Source organism: Euphorbia lathyris, chromosome 1, assembly GCF_963576675.1.
Source record: "Euphorbia lathyris chromosome 1, ddEupLath1.1, whole genome shotgun sequence".
In the NCBI taxonomy this organism is placed as follows: Eukaryota; Viridiplantae; Streptophyta; class Magnoliopsida; order Malpighiales; family Euphorbiaceae; genus Euphorbia; species Euphorbia lathyris.
The window spans coordinates 32,189,194-32,212,761 of record NC_088910.1 but is presented as its reverse complement, the minus strand read 5'-3'; positions in this window follow the sequence as shown (position 1 = coordinate 32,212,761).

Genomic DNA, 23,568 nt, shown 5'->3' with positions numbered 1-23,568 from the left:
TTTTATGAGTGCAGTTTTTTTATGTGGTGCCATAAATATAAATTCGAAGACGCCTTCTTATTGGTAAATGTGAAAATTTATAAAGATGTACTCCATTTATCATAATTGTGAAATTAACCACCAACTTTCAAATACTATTCGATTTTTTGCCTAAATGTAACCAAGAAAAACGAAGAGTCACATTTAAAAAAAAAGGCTGTAAATAACTCATATATAGGAAGTTGTGCATTTTTTTTATTCAATCAATACTTTAGCAATTAAAACTTTCTTATTTTTAAAATAACAAGGAATCAAACCATATACAATACCAAAACATATAGATACATACCTATTCATCCACATAATCCATACATACCTATTTGTAAGAATTCGAAAATGGCTAATGACAAGAAATGACAAAGTTCAGTTGAAAGGAGGGTGTCACCTTTGAGTAGGCGAATCAAAGCAACAGTTAACCGTAAAAGATGTGATTCTCAAATAGATGGAGTTACTAATGAAGCTGTAAACAACAAACTTCAGACAGAAGTTCCTAGAGTTGTGACATTTTCAGATTTTAATTTAAAACACAAAACATCTCCTAAAGAAATACCTTTATTGGAATACATCTTCTCAAATGCAAGTTCCAGGTATAATTTTAAAACTCTTTTTGCAATTTCTTTTTACATTAATCATTGGAGTTGTTATGGTTTTCTAAAAAAGGTTTAATTTCATCTAATACAGCGAAATTATAGCTCAAACCGATATTTGTTCACTAAGTCGGTTTGATTTTCGTTTTCTCGGACCAAATGAAGAATTGGAAGTTGAGGTATTATTTGTAAATAAATATCTAAAATATTGCATACAAGATATGATGCTGATCTTTTTACATATTAACAGGTTGTTACAATGGTGTCATCAATATTGACAGAACATGCAAGGTCAACCTCAAAAAATGGTGGTAAAATAAACTGGTATCTACCAGCAAGAATTACGGTAGGCTTTTTTTATTATTATTTTTGTTGTGATACACTTACATGTCATTGTTGGTACCAACCTTTTATATTTCTCCAAATACAGAAAGAGCACTTGCCTCAACATAATCTACCATTGTCCAAATCTTCGGAACGTATGAGATATTTCGAGCGCTACATGGGTCTACTTGACAAGTGCAATGAAGTAAGCAACTACATAGATATAAGTTCAAATTTTGTATATAATTCTTATATAAATTCTAATGTAGAAGACGTCTATCAGATTTATATCCCTATTTTACATAAAAATCACTTCATTCTATCCCGGATTATGATTGACAAGGGAGTAGTAGAAGTTTGGGACTCGTTTGCTCATCCCGACACACCAATATATCATAAGACATTGATTGTTGGAATTGTAAGTTTTATTTGATTTTTAATACTACTTCAGTTCAAAAAACAATTATTATCTCCTTATGAAATAATGTATATTAATAAATGTAGTTACGCGCGTTAGACATGGGCTTCAAGGAACAACTAAAAAGCAAACCCGCAAATTACAACTTCGCTAGCTTTGCAATTGTCCGTGGAAGAAATGTTCCTAGACAACCAAATAATTTCGACTGTGGAGTTTTTGTGATTTTATTTATGATCAAGCATTGTCAGGTTGATTCAAGTACTTTTCAGGTAATATTTATAATAGTCATTGAGAATTCATTTTTTTTAAATACACTATACTTTATTAATTCTATTTTTCTTCCGTTTGTTTTGTAGTTCAACTCCAATAAAGAAAGATGTCGAATAGCTTGGTGGATTGCGAAGTCGGACTATAATAAGAGGAAAACCGAACTATTAGAAAAAGCACAATCGTTTATTTAAATTACAATTGTTATTGTGTTTTTTGTAAGCTATTGTGCATGAATTACAACGTGCGAATTAATTGGTAGTATGTATAATTGGAATCGTTTTGATATATGTTTTTTTTTACTATTTATTCTTAATGCATCACAAATTGCCAAGTCTTATTTCCCCACTACTTAAATAATTCAATTATGTTAAAATAAATACACTTATTTGAAAATAAAAAATATTTAACATAAACATTGTAACGACTCGCTCCGTTCTTTTTAATATGTTAATGAAATATTAGTGAGACTAATAACATTAATAATTTACCCATATCAATTTGTATGTCTTAATTTAGTTTATTTGCATAAATAGGAGGCAAATTAGAGAAACCGTTCTAGAAAGTCGTCTTTATATAAAAGCACAATTTAATATTTCATATTCTTTTTAAAAATATACGTTCAAATATATATAAATGACTCAAAAAATAAAATGAGATTCAGGGGGTTCGAAACCCCAACCTCTCTCTTGTAATTGAAACAACTCAAACCAACCCATCCAATTCAAATTATTGAAATCGTTCTACATTTACTAATATTAGAGGTGTTTTGGGGGGGTTACAATATGTAATTAATGTCGACACAACTGTCGATTAATAACATTGGGGCTCACGAAAATTTGAATTTAAAATAAACACAAACGGTAAATTGGATTACTGTAAACATTTTATCAACAAATTTCATTTCAAATACAATTGTTGAAAGGATATGGAGAGCTCAAAACAGCATGCTGATTGTGAAGACCGCAATGTCCAAAATAGTAATGATGGAAGACATGAGGAAGAGACGACCGATGTCAATGAAGATGAGTTGGTTGTAGAAACAGGGGTGGACGGAAAATGGATCAAACCAGATATTGAAGAGTGGAATAGCCTGCTCGATTTTCTAGAAATCAACAAAGATCCAATGGATATATAGTTATTGGACTTCGATAACAAGAGACTTGTAAGTGTTGAACAAGCTGAGTCTTTTTATATGTTATATGCAAAGCTGGTGGGGTTTAGTGTTAGGAAAAAGTTAAAAAGGAAAGACAAAAACAATGATATAGTTGTTAGAAGTTGGGTTTGCTCGTGCGAAGGTAAACGAGAACCAAAATATTATAATACAGAAAATAGGATTCGGGAAGTACGTCCTGTAACAAGATTGATGTGTGCAGCAGAATTCAGAATTAATATCGATAAGGTAAATAAAAATTGGATAGTTAAATGCTTCAATACCAGCCATACACACAAACTAGTAGTATCGAGCGAAAAAATATTTCTGAGGTCTCATAGAAAAATAGATGATCCTACTAAGGAGCAAACATTTTCAATGAAGAGAGCTGGAATTAATACATTTCAATGTTACAATTACTTTGTAGAAGTAAATGGTAATTGGAAAGATTTAGGATTCCTGAAAAAAGACCTGTACAGGGCAATTGCAAAAGATAATTCAAATTTGGATGATACCGACACAAATAGAGCGATGTGTTTACTTGAATCGAAAAAAGGAGCAGATGATAAGTTTTTCTACAAGTATGAGGTAGATGAGGATAAACGACTAAGAAATTTATTCTGGTCTGACGGGAGTTGCCAAATTGATTACAAATTGTTTGGCGATTGTTTGTCTTTTGATGCTACTTACAAGACTAACAGGTATGTTTTCATAAACCCCTTCTTAGTTACAATAAAATCTAATAAGTTTTTACTATTGGATCTCTTCTTTGTATCTGATTCATAATACTCCTTACAGGTACGGAAAACCATTGGTTATTCTACTTGGATCAAACAATCATGACAAGACATGTGTGTTTGGATCTGCACTCCTCCAAGATGAGACAGCAGAAAATTATGTTTGGCTATTGGAAACATTTTTAGGGTGTATGGATGGCAAGATGCCGAAAACAGTACTAACGGACGGTTGCAGATCAATGAGTAAAGCACTAGAAGCTATAATGCCGGGAATTCCACGTCGTATTTGCTCGTGGCACATATTGAAAAATGCAGTTGCACATATTAAAGCCTCAGGTTTCAATACAGATTTTAGAAAGTTTATTTTCAGGTAAAAAATTATATTTATGGTTTTAAGTTTACGATCCCTTTGATACTAATTTCATTACTGGTTTCAATACTGATAACGCGGTTTATATTTTTTTGTAACACACTAGATACTACGAAGAGGCCGAATGGGAGATTAAATGGAATGGGATGGTAAAAGAATACAATTTGGAAACCAATGCATGGATAGAGGCACATTATACAACTAGAAAGCAGTGGGCAGACACTTTTCTTCGTGGTCATTATTTTGGCGGTGCAAAAGCTACGGGCCGATGCGAGTCAATGAATTCTTTGTTGAAAAAAGACTTGGATAACAAAGTATCATTGTGGAAGTTTTTCAAACACTTTGAGTTTTCTCTGTCAATGTTACACTTCAACGAGATGGAAGAGCACTATAGAACCAATATGACCGAAACATTGCCCAACCAAACTTCGATGCCAAGTGTGGAGGATGATGTTTCTTCAATTTTCACCAGGGAAATTTATAAAAGGATAAAGCGGGAGATGCAACGCTCGGAAAAATATGTTACCATCATAGACCGTGAGGAGAATCAAGCTGTTTGTAATGTAAAACCATTCGGGGGTAAAGTGGCAAAGCGCACGGTTACGATTTCCGATGATCGAGCAACAATTCAATGTGATTGATATTCATTTGAGACGAAAGGAATTCCATGTAGACATATTTTTGCATCTATGAAGAGTTTGGAGATACTGAATTTCCCTGATTGTTTGGTCAATCATCGTTGGCTGAAAGATGCTAAACATTTTGATTATTTAACCAACCATGAGGAAAGAAAGTACCCTCATCCAGAATCAGCTAGAAATTTGAGGTACGGATCACTTTCAAAGAATTGTGGTATAACTTCATACCTTGCTTCAAAATCAGACAAATCTTTTCAAAGGGCTATGCAAGTTGTATCTGCATTGAATGTGGAATTGTCCAAATACCCCGCAGAGGACGAGACCCAACATCGTCAAAATGCTGAAGGAACGTTTCATGATCCTGTTTTGGACTCCACTGTTAGCAAACCAAGGGGTCGACCTACCGTGGCTACTACGCTGAAATCAAAGCAGGTTGCTTCTTCATCAAAACCCCAAAACAAAGGCCAGACCAAAAGAAAAAGAAATCCTCCTAACCATTGTAAAACGTGTGGTCGGACTGGTCATGATTCAAGGAATTGTCATAAATTTAAGGATGACGATTTGGAAGAGAACTCTGATAGCAATATTGATTAGTTCATCGAATGTCAATCTTTACTTGTTGTAGCTCATTTAATATTAGCTACAACATAATTTAGCAATGTTATATCTCATGGTTGTTATTTTTTTAGTAACTTAAAAAAACAATACAAAAAAAAGGATATCTTTCATTTAATTAAACAATTTGCAACTCATACTCAAATCAGAAAGAATTGTGAACAATTGAGTGAGACATATTACATAAAGAGATTACATCGTTAAAATAGTATATAGATTTTATTGATAGTTATACGATTCTGATATATATGGCATAAGAAGACATCTTCTTCATACTTATGTTTCAAATTTCTGCAAAATATCTATACGTCTTCTTGATCATATTCCTCGTTACAAATTGTTGCAGTTTTCATAATTGAAGCATCAACACCTTTATATACCCATAGTTTTATCACTTCCATGTAGACATCTTCTTGATCATACTCCAATCCCAAATTTCCAATTCTAATTGTATATCCAAATCAGAAATTAACCGAATACATAATTATATAAATCAACTTAAATCCATAAGCTTATCTTCAACTTCATGAACTTGAATGAAGTTACTAATAAAAATGGTGGTCGTAATCAGAAACCAAAATCGATTTATGAATCAAAGGAAATCGAAATACCTTCCATGTATTATATTTCAAATCAGATGTGTTAACGATATATATTTGGAATCAGCCAGAAAAAAATTAATAAGAATGATATGTATTTATTATAACGATATGGATCTCGAATCAATCAGAAAAATTAACATAAAAAGACCGTAAAGAAAGATATGGATTTAGTATCCATGAGTAAGATTAATACAAAAATTATTATAGAACCAGACACCAGAGGTATAGCGATGGTGAAGAAGAAGAATTTAATGTGGTGAGAGAAACCTTTTTAAAAAAAACGTAATAGCCTTTATTAAAAAACGTAATGGTATTTATCATAGGGAGAGAAATATGTATTTAGGTAACTTGGTAACCTGCTATAGCAGGTCACCTATTGACTCACCATGGGTGGAGACTCACCATTGAAAACTCCTCCATATATATATATATATATATATATATAACTCATAAATCAACATCATAATGTTTTCTTAATACCTTTACTCAATCAATTTCCAAAATATTTAATCATACTTCATTATTGAACTAAAATCACCGATAAATAATTTATTGATATATTTATCAATAATAACTTTAATTTCTTAAAACCAAAGACATAAAATCATCTTATATATATACTTCATTTCAATAAACCATAATTTCATCAAAGCTACTATTGTAACAATCTTTAATTAAAACTAAAATTTACTTTGAGAAGTAAATTTATAGAAAATCACTTGATATATACTTATACATTTGTTCATAAATCAATTATCAATAAAGTTGCTCAATACACTTCCTTTCTTTAAATTCAACTCTTCAAAATATCAAATCTTACACAACTAGTAATCAAATATGTTAAAGTTTACCAAAACAAAATCCAAATCATGTATATATAATTATATATTATAGGTTAAAATTAACATGCAATTACATATATAATTACTTTGAACTAACTTTAAACTCATGTTAAAAACTAATTCATAGAAACTCCAATTAATCAAATGCATGTCAAAAATAACCACAAAAATTCAATTTTCTGAAAAATATAGAGTTATATATACATAAAAACTCAAAAGGGTAGTTGATAATTACTTACTTTAGCCATAATTGAGAAAATAAACACATTAAGCCTCAAATATGTCCCTCTAATCAGGCTAGGTCGAACCAATGCTATAAAATTCCAAATCCAAATCACGCCGACCAGAATTTGTATTAGGATGTCTAGAAGCTACTGTAAAAAAATCGGCTCGATCGGACCACGCAAACTCCAGATATCACAAGATCATTGAAGCTAGGTAGTTTGTGATCAATGGAGATGAAGATGAAGGAGATGAAAAAGAACTAAGAAATGGAATTATGATTTTTTTTTATTTCTTGTTCACTTAGATATCCGTAAATGCACATGTAGAAAGTTTTGATTTATGTTCCTAATAAGGTAAAATATCCCTTTTGGTCCCTCTAAACTTTAACTTCTTTTAAAATTTACCTTAAACTTTTAATTTTACACTTAAAACATGAAATTAACCTCCAAACTATATCCATAATACCCAATTAACTCTCCAATCAATAAATAACTATAATATAACCTTATATTAGGGTATAATAACTAAAATTAGGGACACGGATGTGACAATTCTCTCCATCTTTAAGAATTTCGTCCTCGAAATTCATATTCTTTAATCTATCAGACTTATCTTCCTCAAACGGTCTTTACAATCACGGAGCTATTTCAAATTACCCAGATTCCTCATAATAATCATCGAATCATAAACTCTAATATTTCATCTCACTTCCTTTATCATCATCATCATCATCATTGGCATATCTCTATTAATCATTCATTTATAACTCTAAGTAACTCTAAACTTTAATCTAGCTAATTCCACAATATATATACACAATAAAACTTCAAATATCATAAATTCAATTTTATATTATATGATACACTTTTTATTCGTATCTTCCTAGCATTAAACCAAATCTCACTTTAATAACTTTAAATCACAATTGATTTCATCATATATATCAAATATATTTCACTTATCTTCAAATTCTATAAACTTCTAAAAAAAATCACTTTTGAACCATTAATATGTGCGATATTATATTTTTCTTAAACTTCAAATAATCTGAATCAATAAATTGCATCAACGTAGAATTTACTTTCATCATGATAATAATACTTATATCTACAATTTTTCACTCCAATCATGATTCATATTATAATTTTCAATTATCATCAATCAAATATAAACCTTTATTATTATAATACAATTTACTATCAATAAAACTCACTTCATAAAATCTTAATATCCATGTCACTCTTAAAAATTTCCATTTATTTCCTTAAATTCAATTGAACTACTATGCTATTTTTTTATTCACCACCATATATATCATTAATCCAACCAAATAAACTTCAATCGTTTCTCCAAACCATATAGTTAAGGAACATATAGTATACCTAAATTACGACAATCAATGTTTCTTTTTTCTTATCCAAACTCCAAATGGTATCATTACATATATAGAAGTCAATAAAATTTATAATGTCATCCAATTTCCTTATTGACCTATAAACTCTTAATTTGATCTTTATACAAACTTACACTATAATCCTCCAAACTTCAACTAAAATAACTTGACTATAATAAAAGTACTATACAAAATTTCAAATATGAACATATATATCCTCAACTATTTATTCTAAACTCATTTTTTTCTTATTATAATCTCCAAAAATATTAATCAACCTCCATGCTAATTAGTAAAATTTTCATATTTTATTTTCCTCAAGTTTATATCTAATATCTCCAATTCATCAATTTATCATTTACTCGATTACTTATACTCTTAAGAGCATAAACTCATAATGTTATTCCAAGTCTTCTAGCCTTATTTCTCATCTAATATATATAGTTGTAAACTAACTATTAAAATCTCAAATATCAATTCAAAGTCATACTTAATATCATGTATGTAACACATGTCACCAAATATTCGATAACTTACTAATTTGCATACACCCAAATATTATTAACCACCAAATCTTATTTTTACAACTCACTAACTAGTTACTAAATCCTCAAAAAATTCCAAATTATTTCTTAACTATCAACAAATATTCATATTTCTTAATTACTATCAATTATTTCTTAGCTATCACCAAATATTCATATTCCTCAATTACTATTAACCTTAGGTCCGAAGAATTTAACCTAGACTCTGATACCAAACTGTCACACCCGACCCTAGATGACCTCAATCGGCATCGGGCGTGAAATAGAAAGATCACAATCAACACTTAATAGTCTCCAAATATCATAAATATCATTTTTCTAGGTATTCCTCTTAAATTTATATTCTAAACAAATCCATATTCCTATTACATTAAAACCTCAACATATTTACCAACTTTATCATAATACAATTAAATATTAAAGCTCTAATAATAATTCTAATAATAAGCAACAACTTCCAATCCTCACCTAATCGGTCGGTAACATTCTTTCTATCGTGTACTTTCTCACCTAAAAACATTAAAACATTTAAAAAGGTGAGACAAAAATCTCAGTAAGCAATTATCAACTACATAAAATACTTATACTCAAAATAACTATATTTATAGTTTAATTTTCAAAAGGGTTAATTACAAATAACTACCCTGTGGTTTGGCCGATTTGCGATGTGGTACCTGTGGTATTTTTTTTTTTTGCAAACATAACCCTATGGTTACAAAATTTTACATGTTTTTTTTACTTTGCCAAATTTGGCCGATAACGACTTCGAAATGAAAATTTTCAAGAATTAAACTTGTTTGGTATCATATTTACTATGGAACCATATTCTTAATTTTTCAAAATCATCATTTTTGGAGTTTTTTCTCTCTAAACATTATCTTTCTCTCTCATAAAAAACAACACCTAAATGACCTTAAACCTAAAAAGTTGAAGAATTAAAGTTGCTTAAAATATCATTTAGCTCTTGAAATTTTTTATCTCGAAGTCGTTATCAGCCAAATTTGGCAAAGTAAAAAAAACATGTAAAATTTTGCAACCATAGGGTTGTGTTTGCAAAAAAAAAATACCACAGGTACCACATCGCAAATCGACCAAACCACAGGGTAGTTATTTGTAATTAACCCTTTTCAAAATGCATCATATAAAATTCATATTCTTCAAAATAAACTTTTTATAGATTAAACCATAATAAAATAGTCAAATGATACTTTTAACAAAAATTGCAACTTAAAATATCAAGCTTGCTATCATTTCTTAAAATACAAACCATAGTCAAAACGTAAATCACTGTATTAAATTACTTAAGATAAAACTCGTGTTCAAAATAGATATATATATATATATATATATATATATATATTTATTTGGTTAAAATCTCAACTATACAAAATAAATAGGTTTGCAACTAACCATTTACTCAAATCAACTGTAAATCAATAAATACTTCATAAACCCTATTTTGATAAATAATTCATAAATCGTATTTCGATAAATACTTCATAAACCGTATTTCGATAAATACTTCATAAACTGTATCTCAATAAATACTTCATCAACTGTATCCATTCGAGAGATGATCCCCGTATGTATCAATCCTCACAATATAATAGAATCGAGATATCTCATAATTTGCCTAACCCGCATGGTCTTACTCAACACTTCTTTGCCATACCCGATAGGTCTTTCAACTGTGTACACATGCCGTATTTCTCACTAAATACGGACTTTAACTAAACTCCACCTATCCGGATTACTCTTGATGGATACTAAAAATATCATAATTTCATAATATATCGCAAAATCAGAAATATATATATATATAAATCCCTCATATATATATATATATATATATATATATATATAACTCATAAATCAACATCATAATGTTTTCTTAATACCTTTACTCAATCAATTTCCAAAATATTTAATCATACTTCATTATTGAACTAAAATCACCAATAAATAATTTATTGATATATTTATCAATAATAACTTCAATTTCTTAAAATCAAAGACATAAAATCATCATATATATATATATATATATATATATATATACACACTTCATTTCAATAAACCATAATTTCATCAAAGCTATTATTGTAACAATCTTTAATTAAAACTAAAATTTACTTTGAGAAGTAAATTTATAGAAAATCACCTGATATATACTTATACATTTGTTCATAAATCAATTATCAATAAAGTTTCTCAATACACTTCCTTTCTTTAAATTCAACTCTTCAAAATATCAAATCTTACACAACTAGTAATCAAATATATTAAAGTTTACCGAAACAAAATCCAAATTATGTATATATAATTATATATTATAGGTTAAAATTAACATACAATTACATATATAATTACTTTGAACTAACTTTAAACTCATGTTAAAAACTAATTCATAGAAACTCCAATTAATCAAATGCATGTCAAAAATCACCACAAAAATTCAATTTTCTGAAAAATATAGAGTTATATATACATATATATACATAAAAACTCAAAAGGGTAGTTGATAATTACTTACTTTAGCCATAATTGAGAAAATAAACACATTAAGCCTCAAATATGTCCCTCTAATCAGGCTAGGTCGAACCAATGCTAGAAAATTCCAAATCCAAATCACACCGACCAGAATTTGTATTAGGATCTCTAGAAGCTACTGTAAAAAATCGGCTCGATCGGACCACGCAAACTCCGGATATCACAAGATCATTGAAGCTAGGTAGTTTGTGATCAATGGAGAGGAAGATGAAGGAGATGAAAAAGAACTAAGAAATGGAATTATGATTTTTTTTGTTACTTGTTCACTTAGATATCCGTAAATGCACATATAGAAAGTTCTGATTTATGTTCCCAATAAGGGAAAATATCCCTTTTGGTCCCTCTAAACTTTAACGTCTTTAAAAATTTACCCTAAACTTTTAATTTTACACTTAAAACATGAAATTAACCTCCAAACTATATCCATAATACCCAATTAACTCTCCAATCAATAAATAACTATACTATAACCTTATATTAGGGTATAATAACTAAAATTAGGGACACGGATGTGACATAAAACATGCTTTGGATAGTGAATTCAAAATCAAAGATTTAGGTTTTTTAAAGTTCTTTCTTGGTCTCGAAATAGCAAGGTCTGCTACATGTATTCATATTTCCCAAAGGAAATACACTTTGGAATTGCTACAGGGTGCTGGTTGGTTAGCAGCAAAGCCTATTGCTACTCCTATGGAAGCAACATTGAGACTGTCAAGAAGTCAAGGTAAGCAATTGGCTGATCGTTTAGTGTATCGGCGATTGATTGGTAGGTTAATTTATCTTACTAATATCAGGCCAGATATAACCTTTTCTGTCAATACTTTAAGTCAATTCTTATCAAAACCAACTGATGTTCATTTAGCTGCAGCAAAAAGAATATTGTTGTATCTTAAGAAAGATCCAGAACAAGGTTTATTTTATGCAGCGACATCTGAATTAGCATTACAAGCTTATTCTGATGTTGATTGGGCCACTTGTATAGATACTAGGAGATCGGTTACTGGCTTTTGTGTTTATTTGGGCAGGTCCTTGATAAGCTGGAAGAGCAAGAAACAAGTCACAGTGTCAAGATCTTCTACTAAAGCAGAATACAGTGCCATGTCATCTGTTACAGCAGATGTCACTCCCGACCCAAATCGGCATCGGGTATGAATGAAAAATAGGATAACGAACTTCGTACAGCCTGAAACCCGAACCTATATTCTAATATATAAAAATTTATTCAGACTACCTAAAGTTTATTTAATTATTTGGCTTGGACTCGATAATTCTATCAAGCTTCCTACGTATCCTGAACGTCTTTTGATATTTCAATCGGGAATCAAAGCCACGTAGTTCTACCCATTTTAGGTAGTTCTCTTCGCTTATGAACTCATTTTAACTTATTGATACGTTCATTGACACACTGATAACTTAATTGTATATTTCCCTTTATTACTATATAATTTAATATATATATATATAAATCGTTTTTATCAAAACGAATCAAATCGAACAATGTTTCATCAAATGTAATCAAATCGAACAACGTTTTATCAAAACAATTCATAAACAAACAAACTGCTTTAACAAACCAACTCATAATCAAATAGATTGCTTTAACAAACCAACTCGTATTCAATCAAACGTAAAACAAATCAAACGTAAACTTTATGTGTCCATCCTCGAATTCCACCCGTGTAGCTTATCATAACACCAATCATATCAATAATCGAGATATCTCATTCATATCTCGCCTTGCCTAACGTTAGGACTACCAGCCGTGCACTCTGGCCATACCGCCCTTAGGTATGGTCTTACAACTTACAACTCCTACCCCGGGCAATCCTAGATGGACCAAACCATTTTTCTATCTTTCAAAATATCGCAACACAAAAATCACATTTGGACTTCAATCCAAATCACAAAAATATTAACAACAACCGAATCAGCTTTCTCAATCCAAAAACAAGTCGTATAAGATTGCCAAATTCATTTCTCGACCGAATTTCCAAAATACCACGATAATAAATAATTATTCTTCAAATAATCAAAATCAAAAGTATATAAATATTTTAAAACAAAATATCTTAACCAAATATTCAAAGTCACTTAAATAATTTAAAACTGAAACTTATTTTTATCTGTTACCGAAATAGCTATTTTAGACCGAATATACTGTTAAACTCGTTATTATATTATCATAAGACTATTTATACCAATTTCATATTTGAATTCTTGCACAAATTTTATATTCCATTTATGCCGACTCTACTTGGCAAATATCAGTATTAGTCCTTCTATTTTTAACGTATTTTAATTCTAACTATTAAAGTTACTTAAAATATTTTATTGATAGAATTCAAAATAATTCAAATATACTTATTGGATTATTTTCGGATTATCACCGGAATAGTATTGTGCAACTCACACCGGTATAGTTATTTTAGACCGACGTAGTTAATTTGGACCGATTATACTTTCAAACTCGTCACACGGCTAAAAGTCTTGATACGGAATTCACTTTGATAAATCTAAAGGATAACTAATCTAAAATTTATATTTTTATTAGTAATTGTTAGAAGCTAATCGTTAATCGTAAATCTATTAAAATTTGACAAAATTATCAAAACTAGACTTACTCAAAATCATACTTACAACATTTTCAAAATAATTTAAATTCAAAATACAGTTACCGAAATGTCGTCGTCGAAAATTCTCCGAAGTTTCGGTGTGATCAATTGGCGGCTACTGATTCACGTCGCTAATAACTTTTGTTTATATTCTAAAACCCCCTCCTTTTATATCTCCCTTTTTTTTCCTCTTTTTATCATTTAAAGATAAAGATTACTAGTCCCCCCTTTTTACTTGCCAAAAACCATGTATATATACACTATCAAGGTTTATACATTTCATTCCTCATTTTAAAAAAATTACACATGTCCTAAAGATAGCATAATTCATTTACACATGTCTTATGCATATGTTAATTCTTTACACATGTCCTACTTTTTGACAGGTAAAAGATATGGCCCTATATCAATATATATATATATATATATATATATATATATATATATTAGTAATTTAATAGTTTGTTTTCATTATTATTATATTTTTTTTTCATTTTAACCATTCTTACTTATGGATATAATATAGATGTTATTTACCTTTTTATAATTAGAAAATATTGATCATGGTCCTCCTTATATATAATGTTTTTATAAAATGTACCAAAAAATTTTAATTGATATCTAAAAACATTAAATTAAACCCGATAGTAGATTTAAATTCGTAATTAATTAACACTATAAAGATTATATTATAATTTATATCGAAGTTCAAAATTTTAGACACGGACGTTACAGCAGAGGTTCAGTGGTTGACATACATTCTTCAAGCAATGAGGATCAAATACAAGCAGCCAGTTCCCCTTTTTTGTGATAATCAGTCTGCAATCTATCTTACTCATAATTCCACTTCTCATGAGAGAACAAAACATATAGAGCTCGACTGCCATTTTGTCAGAGAAAAGTATAGGGCTGGTTTGGTGCATCCCTTAGCCATTTCTACCGTTCATCAAATAGCAGACATCTTCACAAAGCCATTGTCATCACCAACTTATGCATTTCTGGTGTCCAAACTGGAAGTGCTTAATATTTATCATCCAGCTTACGGGGGGGGGGGGGGGGGGGGGGGGTAACAGGGTTGAAATTGTAATTAGAAATATTGTAGGGGTAATTGAGTATTTTATCATTAGTTTTTAGTATCTTGTATAAATAATGGTTAATTGTTAGAGTTAGGGTTAACTTTTCACAATTTCTTTCTTCCTTCTTCGTTTTCTTTGCTCTTTGCTGTAGATTTCCTCATCTTCTTCAATACTTATCAATGGTAGAATGATTTCATTCTTTCTCTAATTCTTCATCTTGTTATTTTGTACAATAAAAATTAGTATCCATAATTATAAAAGGAATAAAAATTAAAAATTAATATCCATAAGTATAAAACTAATATACATAATTTTGTCTTTTTGCATTTCATACGTGGAAAACACGTGTATTAGACTACCATTGAGCTTCAAAATAAATGTATTTTGGCTCTTTATGGAACATACACTGCTGTTTTTTTTTTTAAAAACGAAGACTAAATCATTACTTTTGACTAACATTTATTTTACAATCTCACTTAACATCACCTATATAAAGCACTAAGATAAGGCCTTTAATATCAATAATTATGAAAGGAATAAAAATTAAAAATTAATATCAATAATTATAAAATTAATACCCATAATTTTGTCTTTTTGCATTTCATACGTGGAATACACGTGTATTAGACTACCGTTGAGCTTCAAAATAAATGTATTTTGGCTCTTTGTGGAACATACATTGCTGTTTTTTTTTTTCAAAAATGAAGACTAAATCATTACTTTTGACTAACATTTATTTTACAATCTCACTTAACATCACCTATATAAAGCACTAAGATAAGACCTTTAATATCCATAATTATAAAAGGAATAAAAATTAAAAATTAATATCCATAATTATAAAATTAATATCCATAATTTTATCTTTTTGTATTTCGTACGTGGAAAACACGTATATTAGACTACCGTTAACCTTCAAAATAAATGTATTTTGGCTTTTTGACGAATATACACTGCTGTTTTTTTTTAAAAACGATGACTAAATCATTACTTTTGACTAACATTTATTTGACAATCTCACTTAACATCACCTATATAAAGCACTAAGATAAGGCTTTTAATATCCATAATTATAAAAGGAATAAAATTAAAAATTAATATCCATAATTATAAACTTAATATCCATAATTATATAAAGCACTAAGATCTTATCTCTCTCAGATCTGTCTTCTCTCTCGCAGATCTGATGGCGAAAGACAGAGAGAGAGGGAGACCTAGGGTTAGGCGGACCTTGGAGGGGGGCGGTGATGGCGAAAATTCCGATCTTGGTGAGGCGGATCGGGCGGCTGGGGTAGGGTGGGCGTCGGATCTGGTGCAGGATGGAGTGTCGGCTGGCGGCGTTGTGGCTTCGGTAGGGGATGCAAGGGAGAAGAGGGGGCATGGCGAGCGGGTGAGGTACCGCTCCCTGGAGCGGGGTCGGGGGGCTTGGCAAGGGTCCGATGGGTTAGATCCGGCAGGATGCGGCATCGGTTTAGGGGATTGGGGGGCTGGAGGGGCCTGGGATCGTGGGGACAGGGGCGTCGCGCCTGGATCGGTTGCCTTGCTTGCGAAGTCGGCTGGGACGCAGGCGGCGCCGCTGGAGGGGGATTCATCGGCAGGGAGGTTGGACGAGCGGTGCCCTGTGCCTGGGGCAGTGGTTGTAGGATGTTTGGGGGGTGGGCGCATGGGATCGGGTGACGCAGTTGCCCGCCCCTTGCTCCCCGCGATCCCGGATGGATGGGTGGGCAAGTTGCCGCCTGCGGACTGTGCGGCGCCTGTCCTCCCTGCCGATGGTGCCGGGCACCGCAGGGGGCCTGCCGATGCTAGGGCTGGGCGTTGGCCTGGTTTTCCGGCATTGTGCCTGGCATTGATTGTCCTATTCCGGTCAGTGCTGGGCAGGCGGAGGCTGCATTTGGGGGGCAGGTTGCCTCGAGTCAGAGCCCTTTTGAGGATGGGCATGATATTCAGGGACAGGGGAACATGGCCTCCCCCAGGACTGCAGTTGGTAATAACGGGATAGGTAAAGGGTCTTGGAAAGACACTGTTATGGGAGTGGTTGAGGAGGAGCTCTACTTTGAAGAAGTGGAGATTGTAGGGGATTCTGCGGATCTTTTCTCTGATTCGGACGAGGAGGATGGTGTCCAGGATGATCCTCTTTGTCCGGTTATTAGACTATCTTCAGAAGAGAAGAGGGAACTCAGAGAGAAGTGGAAGGTGTCTTTGATAGTTAAGGTGTTGGGGAAGAGGATCAGCTTTAATTATTTTGCCCAAAGGATTCAAGCCCAGTGGGCTAGGAAAGGGAAAGTCAGTATTACTGATCTTGAAAATGACTTCTATGTCATCAAGTTTACTAGAGTTGAGGATTACAATACTGTGATCAAGGGGGGACCATATATTATTTCCAACCACGTTCTGGCTTTACGGCCTTGGGTTCCTAATTTTAATCCCCATGATTCTACTGTTAACAGGATTTTGACTTGGGTTAGGTTTCCGGGCCTTCCCATTGAGTATTACAGTGAGAAATTCCTAAGCAAAATAGGAGGCATGGTTGGGAAGGTCTGCCATGTGGATAAGACTACTATTGGTGCCATTAGGGGCAAGTTTGCTAGGGTTTGTGTGGATGTGGATCTTGCGAAACCCTTATTATCTAAGTTCTGTGTTCAAAACAAGGTGTTCTTTATCGAATATGAAGGCTTACATAACATTTGTTATGATTGTGGCATTTATGGTCATTCTCAGGAAGGTTGCCCCAAAAGGGAGAGTGTTTTGAAGGAGACTGTTATGGAGAGTGGGAGTATTTCTGTAGGTAACCAAGGGAATGAAGGAAACTTCGGTCCTTGGATGGTAGCTAAACGGACTACTCGTCGTAGAACTCAGCCTCCTATTATGCAGAATCTTCCTCCTAATATTATCAAGAAGGGGATTTCCGCTCCTTCTAAGCCTATGGATGCCCCTAGTGTGAAGGAGAAGCCTATCCCCAAGGCTAGGGAGGAGGCTGGTACCAGCTTAGCTCTTAGGTCTGGCTCTAGGTTTGGTGCCCTATCTATTGAAGACATTCATGAGCCTGTCCAGGGAGATGAGCTTATGGAACACAGTTTGCCGGGTCTGGAGTCTGTTGTGTCTTCTGAGCTAGTGGTTGATTCTGTTAATCCCCTCTTTGTTTCCAAGAATGAAGCTCAGGGGGGCCCCTGGTTCAGGCGGCCCGAAAGATGAAGGAAACTAATGAGGGTAGTTCTTCTATTCTTACTGGTGGACTTGGAATTGGGAATCCAATGGGGGTTATTAAACCTGGCTTGAAAAAGCCAAAGGGCAAGCAAAAAAGCATCCAGAATTCCTTGGCTTTTTCAGAGAAGAGGGGACCTACGGGTACCTCGGTGAGGCTCTCAGGAGCCCCTAGTAAATACCTGGCTTAGGTAGGTTGGTGCGGTCAGTCTCCTCCTTTCTATGGACTTGTTGTGCTGGAATGTTAGGGGTGCGGCTAGCAAGGCTACCCGTATCCATATTAATGACCTAATTAAATAGTTTAACCCCTCGTGTTTTGCTTTACTGGAAACTAAGATTAGTGGAGAGAAAGCAGATGAGGTGGTTAATAAGTTTAAGAACTGGAGGTGTGTTAGATCGGAGGCTACTGGCCGAGCTGGTGGGATCTGGCTTTTCTGGAGGCCAGATCGGATTCATTTTGATGTTATTAGTATCGATAAGCGGTTCATTCACTGTAAAGTGAGCATTTCTGGTATTACTCCCTTTTTGACTACCCTTGTGTATGCTGATCCGATCTTAGTTAATCGCAAACGGCTGTGGGAGATCCTCTTTTCGATGAGTGGCAGCATCTCTGAGCCCTGGTTTATTGCGGGAGACTTTAATGATATCGGCCTTATGAGTGACCAGAGAGGAGGTTCCAATCATTATGTTAATCGCTGTCTTCACCATAAAAATAATATGGATTTATGTGGGCTTTCCGACTTGGGGGCTTCGGGTCATAGATTCACTTGGAAACGCAATAGTACCTTTGTTCATTTGGACAAGGTCTATGCTGATGTGGCTGCCCTGACTTCTTTCCCTGAGTGTTCTGTTTTAAATCTTTTGTTCCGTCATTCGGACCATTGCCCTATTTTGTTTAGACTTTTGAGAGGCAACCGGTCTAGGGGGAAGAGACCGTTCCGGTACCAGCTGGCGTGGGAGTCCCATCCTAAGTTTAAGGAGTTCGTCCAAGATAATTGGAAACCTCATTCGAATGTCCTGCAAGCTTCTGAAGGGTTCAGGAAGAAGGTGCTTGGTTGGAATAAGAATGTCTTTGGGCACATTATTAGAAGAAAGAATAAGTTGTTAAAAAGGATGGAGGGCGTTCAGCGTAGGTTGGATGTGAGGTTTGATCACAGTTTAGATGGCCTCCTTAGAACCCTTCAGAAGGAGCTGGAAGCTGTGCTTAGGCAGGAAGAGCTTCTCTGGTTCTAGAAGTCTAGGAAATCCTGGATTAGGGATGGGGATCGTAATACCAGGTACTTCCATCTGTCTACTATGATCAGGCGGCAGAGGAATAGAATTGAGGCTATCAAAGATTCTGATGGGGAGTGGGTGTATGAAGATGAGGTGATTCGGAATTTGGCTCTGGAGTTCTATAAAGAGCTTTTCAAAGAGGATCCTGTTCAGCTGGAGAGGGCTCACTCTATTGCTACCTTTCCTTTGATCAGTGAGGATATCAGTCAGAGTGCCTTTCTTCCTATTTCCCGAAAAGAGATTGACCATGCCATCTTCAGCATTGGGGCGTCTAAAGCGCCTGGTATTGATGGTCTTCCAGCTGGCTTCTACCACAAGCACTGGGGTGTTGTGAAGGAGGGTATCTATGAGTTTATCATAGGTGTGTTCAATGGGTCTAAGGATATTGTGCTGGTTAATAGAACTCTCCTGGTCCTTATTCCTAAAATTGATAAGCCTTCTTCCTTTTTGCATATGAGACCCATCAGTCTTTGTAATGTTCTTTACAAGACGATTACAAAAATTATGGCTAATAGAATCTGTGGCATTCTTCCGGAGATCATTTGTCAGAATCAGGGTAGTTTTGTACCCGGTAGACAAATGATGGATAATGTGGTGATTGCCCAAGAAATGGTGCACACTATGAAGATTAGGAAAGGGAAGAAAGGCATTGTGGCTCTTAAGCTGGATTTGGAGAAGGCCTATGATCGCATCAACTGGAACTTCCTGATGGAGAGTCTGGAGAGAGCTAGGATCCCGGACAGTTGGAGAAATCTTATTAAGGTTTGTATTACTTCTCCTGTGTTTCAGGTTATGGTGAATGGGGATATGTCGGAGGAGTTCTCTCCGGGTCGGGGCATCTGTCAGGGTGATCCTATGAGTCCCTTCCTTTTTGTTATTACTATGGAGAGGCTGTCCCACCTTATTCAAGATGCCATTGATATTGGGAGTTTCCACCCGGTGGCCATCAACAGTTTCTGTCCCCAGGTGACCCACTTATTCTTTGCGAACGATGTCATTATCTTTCTTGAAGGTAATGAAGAGCAGTTGAGTGTCATTATGGATATTCTGGATTGTTTTTGTTCGGCCTCTGGTCAGAGACTTAATATCCAGAAATCTAGGATGATGTGCTCTAAGAATATGAATCCGAGAATTTGTAAAAGATTAAGTGATTTGTCTGGTATTCCTCTTACTAATTCTCTTGGGAAGTATCTGGGGATTCCTCTCCATAGTGAGAGAGTGTCTAAAGTTTCTTTTAAAGATACTTTGGACAAAGCCAATACGAGGTGTGCCACGTGGAAAGCCAAGACTCTCTCCCTCGCTGGCCGTCTGACTTTAATTCAATCTGTGAATTCCGCTGCTCCCAACCACATCATGCAGGCTTTTCAGCTTCCGAATCCTGTGCTTAATGATCTTGATAAGATTAACCGAAGGTTCCTGTGGGGGGAAGCTGCGGAGGGAAGAAAGATCCACCTGGTGCCTTGGAGTGAGGTTTGTCAGCCCAAAGATTCAGGGGGTTTGGGCATTAGGAGAGCTAAGGATAATAATAAAGTTTTATTAATGCCCCTCCTCTCTCTGGGTTCGCCTTCTTTGTGGTAAGTATCGAAAAGATAAGATCTTTGGGGGCCCGAAAGAGAGAGTTATCAATTGTTCCTTCCTCTGGAAAGGGCTTAGCGCCGTTTTTTGTTGAGTTTTGCTCGGGGGTTGGTCTGGATGTGGGTAATGGTAAGTCCATAAGCTTCTGGTTTGATACCTGGATTGGGGATAAACCTTTAGTGGATGTGTGCACTTCCCCCCCCCCCCCCCCCCCCCGCCTAGTGATATCCAAAACTGGAGGTTAGCCGATGTGGTGGACTCTGAAGGGGACTAGGTTTGGCCTAAATTTGATTCTTTCTTTAGCCTTGAGACTCTCCTTAGAATTAGAGGAGTGAAGGTGAGTAATCAAGAGGAAGACATGGATAAGCATTGTTGGGCGCTGACTAACAATGGAGTCTATTCTTGCAAATCTGCCTTTGAAGCTTTTTCCCTTAACAGGACTGATAATCCCTCGGATATTTGGAAGACCATTTGGTCCCTTAAAATCCCCTACCGCATGAGGAGCTTCCTGTGGCTGGGCATTAAAGACAGATTACTTACTAACTCAGATAGATACAGAAGGCATTTGGCGACCTCTGGAGCTTGCGGTAGATGTAGAGGCCATGTTGAATCGTTGTGCCACGCTCTTAGGGATTGCCCTAAGAGTGAAGAGGTTTGGAAGAAAATTCTCCCTCATCATACTTTCTCTTCCTTCATGTCCCATTCTGTGAACGACTGGTTCTCAGATGGTATTAGGGGAAAGTTATTGTCTTATATGGAGCATGGGGACATTTTCTTTGCCATTATCTATCATCAAGTGTGGAAATGGAGGAACGAGGAGATTTTTGATAATAAAGCGGTGCTTTTGCCTAACTTAGCTGAGTTCTTCTTGAAGAAACTCTCCTCTATTATTGATAGTTTCAAAGGTGAGTCCCTTGCCAGATCTTCCCCGAGTAGTGATGTCCACCTCGTGAGCTGGAGCAGGCCGAGAGAGGGGGTTGTGAAGCTGAATACTAATGGTTCCTGCCTCAGTAATGGTAAGATTGCTGCCGGAGGTGTTCTTAGGGATGCGGGAGGCGCCTGGCTTTCTGGGTTTACCCAGAATTTGGGTTTGGGTTCTTCCTTCTCTGCGGAGCTCTGGGGCATTCTCTCTGGGATCCAGCTGGCGATTAGGCTGGGTGTTAAGAGGCTTTCTGTGGAGTCAGATAACTTGGAGGCTATCAATATGATTTTGGGTAGTCATGCCATGGGTCTTCATAGCCGCAACCTTATTAAAGCTATTAAGAGGCTTAGCCCCTCTTTTGATATCCTTGAGTTCAGCCACATTTTCCGGGAGCAGAACCGTGTTGCAGATCACTTGGCGGCGGCAGGCCATGAGGGGGTGTTAGGTGTTTCTACCCTTACCATTCCCCAAATCGCTCTTTCTCCTCTTCTTTTAGAGGATAGGATTGGGGTTAGCTGTCCTAGGCTAATCCCGGTGTAGTTGCTTGTTTTGCTTTGCTTTCCTTTCCTTTTCTACCAAAAAAAAATAAACTTAATATCCATAATTTTATCTTTTTGTATTTCGTAGGTGGAAAACATGTGTATTAGACTACCGTTAACCTTCAAAATAAATGTATTTTGGCTTTTTGTGGAATATACACTGCTGTTTTTTTTCAAAAACGATGACTAAATCATTACTTTTAACTAACATTTATTTTACAATCTCACTTAACATCACCTATATAAAGCACTAAGATATGGCCTTTAATATCCATAATTATAAAAGGAATAAAAATTAAAAATTAATAACCATAATTATAAAATTTATATCCATATATATGGATATAAATTTTGGTTTTTGTTTTTTCTTTTTTTTTCTCTTTTCCTGTTCCTACCAAAAAAATAAAATAAAATTTATATCCATAATTTTGTATTTTTGCATTTCATCCGTGGAAAACACGTGTATTAGACTACCGTTGAGCTTCAAAATAAATGTATTTTGGTTCTTTGTGGAACATACACTGCTGTTTTTTTTTCAAAAACGAAGACTAAATAATTAATTTTGACTAACATTTATTTTACAATCTCACTTAACATCACCTATATAAAGCACTAAGATAAGGCCTTTAATATCTATAATTATAAAAGGAATAAAAATTAAAAATTAATATCCATAATTTTATATTTTTGCATTTCATATGTGGAAAACACGTGTATTAGACTACCGTTGAGCTTCAAAATAAATGTATTTTGGCTCTTTATGGAACATACACTACTGTTTTTTTTTTTTAAAAATGAAGATTAAATCATTACTTTTGACTAACATTTATTTTACAATCTCATTTAACATCACCTATATAAAGAAGCACTAAGATAAGGCCTTTAATATCCATAATTATATAAGGAATAAAAATTAAAAATTAATATCCATAACTATAAAATTAATATCCAGAATTTTATATTTTTGCATTTCATTTAGACTACCGTTGAGCTTCAAAATAAATGTATGTTGGCTCTTTGTGGAACATACAGTGCTGTTTTTTTTTTCAAAAACGAAGACTAA